Source organism: Sapajus apella, unplaced genomic scaffold (assembly GCF_009761245.1).
Source record: "Sapajus apella isolate SASKATOON/1434 unplaced genomic scaffold, GSC_monkey_1.0 scaffold119, whole genome shotgun sequence".
NCBI lineage: Eukaryota > Metazoa > Chordata > Mammalia > Primates > Cebidae > Sapajus > Sapajus apella.
The window spans coordinates 3,489,531-3,498,339 of NW_022437059.1; the positions used below are offsets into that span (position 1 = coordinate 3,489,531).

The 8,809-nt window shown below is 49.2% G+C and overlaps 1 non-coding gene across 1 annotated transcript; it reads right to left on the reverse strand.

The window, feature by feature from the left end:
* Positions 1–8,482: 8,482 nt before the first annotated feature.
* Positions 8,483–8,551, reverse strand: LOC116538529. Its single transcript, XR_004263668.1, has one exon. It is a non-coding gene; the product is annotated as a small nucleolar RNA SNORD64 (small nucleolar RNA).
* Positions 8,552–8,809: the final 258 nt, after the last annotated feature.

Consider the following 8,809-nt stretch of genomic DNA (forward strand, 5'->3'; position numbering starts at 1 on the left):
GTGCAGCCAGAAGTTAATTGGTCCTTAATTACCAGGGAAGAGGGGGTTTAAAAGGAACAAATACTTGGAGGCTGAGCAACATATTGGGTTGAATCATATGAAAATTGTTATTTTTGTAAGTTTAAATATACTCAAATATAAGTCATTTCATACGATTCAATCTAGTAATTTAAATGTAAGATGACATGAGGAAGAAGAGTCGTCTCTTCTGCTGTCCTGACTCCACCCTCTATAAGGACAACTGGGACGTGGCTGTAACCAAGCAGATGTTGGCAGAGCTCCTTCAACATGAACCTGGGGATGGAGGGACTGCAAGACAAGAGGGCCTCCGACACACCCTCAGCCCACACTGCTGGGGCCCATGGTGTTCTCGTCAGCTTCTCGGCCACCTGCACTGAATCCTGCCTGCCCAGCTCCAGAAAGTCCTGAAACATTCAGGGGCCAAGGTTCAGAATGGCAGGGAGTGATGGAACTGCCTCGGTAACCATGGAGAACTGTCCTTGACCCCAACCCCTCTGAATCCAGCCCACCTCATGCCGAGCCCTGCAGCATCTGGAGCCCCATGTAGATTGTTGAGGTGGAGCCTTTCCAAGCAACAGCCAACCTAAGCCATCAGAGGCCTTAAGATGGAGATGACTCAGCTATTAGCAGCCCCGACTCAACACCCTCGGTTGCAGGCAGACTCGGCTCTTCTGTCCCCTGAACCTGACATACTCATGCACTCTGCCCCTTTAACCAGGCTCCTCCCCCTACCTCCCAGCTGAGAATATTCTTCTTTATCCATCTCGGTCTCCAACCAACACTTCAAGGCCCAGCCCCAGGCACTCCTCCTCTCAGAAGCCTTTCCCTCAGGTGGTCTCATAGCATCAACTCACCCAGCTCTGTGTGAGCCTGAATCAACAACTGTGTGCATCCATCTTCAATTTTTCCAAATGAGATTAATCGTCTCACTTGGGAGGCTCCCTGTTCCTAAAAGGATCGGGTTTAACTCCCAGTCCTACCGGTGACACTCAGTAAGCACATCGCCAAAACACACTTTTTAACAAAGCAGTTAATGCATAGGGTGGGGAACATGCAGGTGGACAAAATGGGCATTCTCCAGATATCCCCTCGGCGGAAGAAGGCAAATATCTCAGGCAGAGAGATTCCACGTCTGGATCTTCCCTTCCAGGCAGCATAAGCAGTCGGCTGGGCTGAGACGAACTTCTTTGCCTCTCAGGGGCCTGCTGGCCACCCAGAAGGAGACAGGCAGCTCCTTACTAAAGCCTCACCTCCTGGCGAGGGGGGTTAGCCCTTCCTGCTGCAGTTAGTCTGTCTCCTCCATCCCCTTTCTTTCTTTGAAACAATATTTATTGAGTGTCTGCCATATGCCCGGAAACTTTTAGGAGCTTAAGTACATCCATGAATAAAACAGACAAAGATCTCTCCCTTGTGCCCGTCCTTGTGAAACTTGAAGTGTGGGGAAAGGGGAGGACAAGTCAATTAGCAATCATCAAGACAAATAAATGTTATAGCGTGTTGGAAGAGGGTAAGTGCTACAGATTAAAGGAAAAAAATGCCGTATAGGAGGTAGATAGGGCAATGAGGAGCACAGGCAGCGGGGTGATGGGGGAGCGGGGAGGCGCTACAATCTTAAACAAGGTGGCCATGGCACACCTCACTGAGCGGGAGCTAACTGAGCAAAGAGTTGAAGGAGGTCAGGATTAAGCCATTGGGAAATCCAGAAGAGAGCCATTCTGGGCAAAGAGAACAGCCAGGACAAAGACCCTAAAGCGTTCAGCGATGCTCAGGGGAGGGAGCCAGGAAGAAGACTGATCGATTAGGTCAGAGAGGTGACATGGATGGCCTGGAGCACTGGCGTAAGGAACTTGATCTTTGGGAAGCCATTTCAGGGGCTTGAGCAGAAGAATGATCTAACTATCCCTCTGGCCTCTCTGCTGAGAATGAACTGAAGGTGGGAGGGAGGAAGCAGGGAAATCCGTCAGGACACTGCTGCTGCTGTGACCCAGGCAAGAGGTGGGGGTGGCTGTGAGCCGGGAGGCACCAGGAGAGAAGGGCTTGCTTCTGGATTTGCGCTGAAGGCAGAGCCGGCAGATACAATCACCGTGTCTATCAAGCCAGCAACTTTAGGGTGACGGATGCACCGCCCTTCTGTGCCTGACCATGCCTACCTGGTCAAGTCAGTGCCCCTGCTGCTTGGAAAGGCTCCTCAGACAGTATCAGAGGCTCCACCTCAACAATCTACGTGGGGCTCCGGATGCTGCAGGACTGGGCATGAGGTGGGCCGGATTCAGAGGGGTTGGGGTCAAGGACAGTTCTCCATGGTTACTGAGGCAGTTCCATCACTCCCTGCCAGTCTGAAACTTGGCTCCTGAATGTTTCAGGACTTTCTGGAGCTGGGCAGGCAGGATTCAGTGCAGGTGGCCGAGAAGCTGACGAGAACACCATGGGCCCCAGCAGTGTGGGCTGAAGGTGTGTCGGAGGCCCTCTTGTCTTGCAATCCCTCCATCCCCAGGTTCATGTTGAAGGAGCTCTGCCAACATCTACTTGGTTACAGCCATGTCCTAGTTGTCCTTATAGAGGGTGGAGTCAGGGCAGCGGAAGAGATGACTCTTCTTCCTCACGTCATCTTACATGTGAATTACTAGATTGAATCATATGAAATTATCTATTTTTAAACTTACAAAAATGACAATTTTCATATGATTCAACCCACTATATTGCTCAGCCTCCTGACCCAGTGAATGTGATGGGGAGTGATGAGAGAGAAAAAGAAATTAAACAAGGACGGAGTTGCCATCAGCTGAGATCGGGAAGGCAATAGGTGGGGTAGAGGCAGTGCCTGGGACATGCGAAGTTTGAGACATCTGTTAAACATCTAAGCAGGTATCTGAGTGTGGAATGCAGGAGAGAGGACTGGCCTGGGTGGATAAATGTGGGTATCATGGGCATGCAGGTTTTAGGTAAATAGGTAGAGAGTTGCAGGGAGAGGGGGCGCTGGGTAGGAGCTTATTCCCATCCTTATTCCTCACTTTCTCAGACTGTGTGCTACCCTCTCGGGAAGGCTAATGTTTACTGAAAAGACAGAGCAGCCTTCCCCACAGGAATGACGTTGTCATAGCAGGTTAGGCTCCTGACCCAGGATCTGTTGCCCAATGTTTTCATGGCAGTGATCACAAACGTGGCATACCTTTAAGTCCTTGGTACACTGTGAATGAGAAGCCTGCGTGCAGGATAGGAAAGAGCTTCCAACAGAGTCTGTTAGTTAAAGGCACAGGGGAACCCTGATCTGTCCTGAAGAGCTGAGCCCGACCTGGCCCACGCCCTACCCCTGGGAGGCCCAGAGCACTGTTCCCCGGGCCCTGACTGACTCTGCTCCCCAGGTGATGAGCGCGCCTGGGGAAGGCAGGGTTCACATGCACCTCTGAGGGGGATCTGGGGGGGATACACGTGGCATTTTCCATCTCATGGCCTTGAGGCAACCAGAGGAATTGGCTATTGTCATCACCCTAATTTGAGGGCGGAGTCTGTAATACAAACTTCATCCACCACACTCATTTTAGGACAGGTCACCGCAGAGACATTCTCAGCTCTCAAGAAAGTAGATGTTGAGAAAGGAAGAGACATGGCCCCTGCCCTCACAGGAAGCCTAGTCTGATGGAGATGGGAGGACGACAGGACACTCCCAGGACACAGTGAGAATAGCAAACCCTTGTCTGGGAGCAGGGGAGAGGCTGGGATAAGAGCACAGGGTAAGGCCTGTCTGTCTTTCTGAAGAAAGAAGAGGAGGAGAGACAGGTAGTGGAGTTTCATGGACCAGCCTTGGCAAAGGGCTGAGGTGAGGTGGGGGCTGGAGCAGGGACTTGGGGCCCAAACCCCAGCATTTGGGGAAGCACAGGAGCCAGTGCAGGTGAGTGACTGCAGGGAAGAGCCACCAGGCTGCAGATGGCATCCAGGCTGAAGAAGTGGGCAGACCAGGGGGCATCTGAGGGGACTGAGAGCAGGAGGCTTCCCAGGCCAGAGGCAAGCAGGAAGTGGGGCCTGGAGTGGGCTGAAGGAGTTCACTTCCAAGGCTGAATGAATTCTCCAAAAAACGGTGAAGAAAATCTATGCACCCCCTGCCAGGAAGGTCCCTCCTCAGCTCTGGGAAAGCAGTGTGGTAACCTTTCAGGAAGGACCCTCCACCTGGGAGGGGTTGTCAAAGTCAGGGCTACAGGGGGCACCACAATGAGCCCTGGGTCCAGAGGGAGGCTGACGGGGGCCTGAGTGCCAGGAACTGAGGGCTGGCAGCCAGGAGAGAGCACGGGAGGGCACACATTGGCCCAGGGGGGCCACCCTGCAGATTCTGGCAGCTTGTCGACAGACCGACTCTGGGACCCTGCCGAGCTTGTGTTTCAGGTGTGTCCTGTTATCATTAGGGTCATTATTACTAATGAGGATTGTTGTCAATATTCACACCTGCATGTGGATTCCAGGACTCAGAGGCAAGTCCTGGTTCTTCTCCTTTTCTACTGGCAGCTTCCTGGACTCCCTGCCTCTTCCTCCAGATGGTGAGCTGTCTCCAAGTTCAATCCCAAGGCTTCATTCTTCATGCTCCGTCCCCCTCCCCGCGGACATCCCACCACAGCAGCCTCAGTCCCCGACCTCTGTGGGGTTAGATCCATGCCTCCAGGCCTGTCCTCTTGTGGGAGACGAAATTATACTCTAGGGATTTGGAGAGTTGAGGATCAACCATTTCCTGAGCCATAGGTGCCAGGCTCTGTAATATACCTGTCACACAAAAACAGCCCTAGTGCTATTCCATTTTACAGACAAAGAAACTGAGGCTTTGGAAGCTTATTAAATAACTATAAATCCACATCTCTCTGACTCCGAAACTGAGGGTTGTTTTCTTTGCAGATGTGAACATGTATCACAAACATGTATTACAAGTTTTCTTCCTCCTCCCTTCTTTAATTCCTCAAGAAACCTACACAGGAGTCTGCTGCCACCTCAAACTCAGCCTCTATGACGCTGTGATCAGTGGTTTCATCCCATCCTCCTCTGCTCAGTTTCCTGCCCTTGTCCAGGCTCCAGTCTCCTCCTTGGTCCTCAGTGTCCCATCCTGCACATCTGCCTAAAATGCATCCAAGAAGGCTGGGGAGGGCTATGGCCACAGAGGGATGGCAGAAGGCCATCCCGTCCACTCCCCGCCAGCAGGCACAGTGACCACGCCCAGCTCCTCCAGATTCCCCAAAGCAGCCACCATCCCACTTTGCCTGCAGGACCCCACGTCCCCCACGCACCCCTCTGCGGCACATTCTTCCCTATCTAACTGCAAAGAACTGAGTGCAATCAGTTTTGTTTCCGTACACCAGGAATAAATAAAACGGTTACTCCAGATGGGCTGGATGAACACAGAGTGTTAACTCCAGAGCAGGGGTTTCCCAGGTTCCCACCAAATCAGGGGAACAAGCCGTGAGGTGACTCCCTGGGCAGCTTAGTGGACGGGACTATAGATCTGTCCCCTGCCTCCAGGCAGGCCCCAACCTAAACCCATAGGAGTGAAGTAGTTTTTGTAACTCTGGAAGAATCGTGATTGGGTAATTCCCAAAACACCCTTGTTTCCAGTGAGGCAAAATAATAATAATTATCATTATTATGATTAACCCCTCCCCAGCGTCACCACAGTCTGACTGGGCCTAGGGTGGCTGAAATGTAATTGAACAGCATGAATGGTAATAGTCACTCAAAGAGGAGCACGCAGAAGAAAATTCCTTGGGACTCCATATGACTCATGGCCTTGAGAATTAGGGGCTTAAGAGAAGATGACTAGAGGATGACTTCCCAAAGGCTGGGGAGAGAGTCAGAGAAGGAACTGAGACAATGAGGACTCACAAGCATCTCTTGAATAGATCTCCCATGGATGGATGCCCTGGGAGACGTGTGTGCAGATTCTGTGGATGCCAATGCAGGTTTCTGATGGCTACCGAAAGAGTAACCTGGAACCAAGGGGATATAAATTATCTGAATAATTTTTCAGTGTCCTGAGGAACCGGAATTTAGCTCTAGCAAGGCTGGGGAGAGATGGAAAAGGTAGAACTAGGAAGTAGAATGAAGACAATTTATGTAGTATTTAATAGAAGTAGCATAACTTTATGCTGTTTGCATCTCTCTAGAAAAATAGAGAAAAATCAAGACTCTACTTGAGATTCCCATTCTTGAGACAATGCTTGTGTGCCCAGCCGTCTGCTTGCCTGGGGTCCTGCAGTCCACCGAGCTTTTCCAAGCCAGTTGTTAAATGCAGCCATTATTAAAAAGTTTAAATTTCATAAATCTATAACTAAATGATATTAAAGCAAATGTGATAAGTACTCAGAATTCACCACTTCCTGATAAGTTTGCTGCAGTTCACTATTACCTAAGCTCTTAAAGTTATTTATTTCCTCTATTGTATCTGTATCATGGAAATACTATACAATAATGTGCTACCAAACATTTCTCCCGATTCCATGCCAGTGACATCATGTTGGGAACTTGAATTCAGCCATAGTGGAAGCACTGACATTGAAATCAGCAAAGACTACAAATCAGGGCTTCCCAGCCCCTACCCCACCCTCCACCCTACTCCCAAAGCCACTGTTGAAATGTATCACCACAAGTGTTCTCCTCCAGCACTGAACAAGATTTCATGCAGGAGAAATGAACAAAAAAACACCAAGGCGTACCTGAAGCAAAATTTCGGAAACAGAAACTTCCCTCCCTCTTTCTCCTGGGGTGGTAAGTACAGTGATGACTGTGATCTCAGCATTGGATTTAGGAACTCTCTACCTTCCCTGTTGACTCACCCTAACAGGAAGTGGTTCTCAGAGTCTCTCTGAAATCTCTCTTGCTGCTTTTTAATGAGCCTTTCTTGCCAGAGCCTCACTGGTCCTACCTCCCAAATGTTGGCTAAGTCTGATCATGGCTCCCTTGCTCCTGGAATGATGGGGAAAGATGATGTCATTCAACCACCTGCATGGCCAGCTGGCTGCCTCTGTCCCTCAGAAGCTTGCAGGAAGCTGAGCTGGAGGCTCCTCAGACTTGGAGCACTCTCCCCAAGTCATCCTATACCATCCCTGCCTTAAGGCAAAAGCATGCCAGACACAGTGCCCTGCTAAAGATCTCCTTATTTATGACAAGTCATCTTATAGATGCTCATAAATATGACCAAATAAATGAAGGGGTAGATGGTTACTGGAATTCTCTTCTCTTCTCCGTATTTAATGTCCTTTCCCCATACCCCTTTCCATTCCCAAGAACTCCCCAACTTCCCACCCCCAAGTCAGTTGTCTCTGGTTCCTTTGGCCTCATTACTGTCTCTCATATCTTCCAGCAAGCTCTATAAAAGCAGAGCTGGCAATGCCATCACCCCTTTGCAAATACCCAAGGCATCTCGAGGGTTTCCTAGTTATATGTTACTAAGAAGGGTTTGAGGGCTTCCTAAACCCATGAGGCCCATGCACACCACACACTTCCTGTGGCCCTAGAATAGTAGCAGGAAAAATGAGGAAGACTAGCTTCTCCTCAAGAGAAGAGACAAAGAGAGAAGAAAGATGCTGGGCTCTCAACAAGCAGGCAGCTGGGGAAAGGCAGGTAGAACAAAGTGCCCTTGAAGTGTTCTTCTGAACGCCACCTACCAACTAGACCAGACGAGTGTCCAGCGTGTGCCTGTTGCAGCCATCCCGTATGGAGTGCAACCACTTGATCCACCAGAGGCAGCTGAATTAGAAATGCAACGCTCTGGGGTCCCTAAGAGTAGAACACGGATCAAGGGATAAAAGCTATATGGGGACAAAAACTGGATTCCAGAGAAATATTCTGTTGAATATCGACAGTCAGAGGCCAAGTGGCATGTCTTGGAAGGTAGTGAGCTGCCATTAGAGGTTTTCAAGAAGAGGTTGAATATCCTTTGTCAGGAATTCTATAGAAAGAATTCAAATACCAGAGAAAGAGCCTGCTGTCCTGGAATCAAACATGCCTAGATCAAATCCTGAATTATTATCTTTGTTGCCTTGGTCAAGATACCTAATCCCTCTGAGCCTCAGTTTATTCACTGGTATAATGCGAATAATACACAATCTCATAGTGCTAAAGTAAGGAATAAATAAGACAAAGAATACAAAGGCAGCTGACAGTAGGTGCTCAATAAATGCCAATCCCCTTCCCACCAAAAGGGGGGCCAGGTTAGCTGGCCTTGAAGGTCTTTCTACACAAGAGAGTATGACTCTGAAACCCTTGCCGGCCATTAAGAAAGAAGGTATACATCTAAAGAGATAAAGAAGTCAGGATTAGGTCAATGAGGGGAAGAGAAAGAAGGATGCTGAGAACAGTCAGGGAATATTTGGAGGTCATCCATGACAGATTCCCGTTCTACCATCTGCCCTTCTAGAATAAAATGGAAAAGTAGAAGTGGGGATTTAAAGTCCAGCCTAAGGGGCCTCAGTTTCCCTATGTGTATTGTGAATGAGTAGGATTTTTTTTATTGAACTTCACTTCATCATACTCAGTAAACACAGCTCATTGTAAATCCAGCCAAGGCCTTTCCCAGCAACTCATTCAGCTATGTAAAACCATGATACTTGCAGACTGCACTTCCCTTTCCAAGGACAGGGGGCCTGGGAGAATGAGATGACTAGTTTTATGTGACAATGGGTGGGAAACAGCAACAGTATTGACTGACACCAAATTAAGGGGAAAATATGAAGGAAAAAAATCAAAGACAGAGAGACAGAAACACACACATACGCACACACACAGAGAGAGAGAGAGAGAGAGAGAGAGAGAGAGA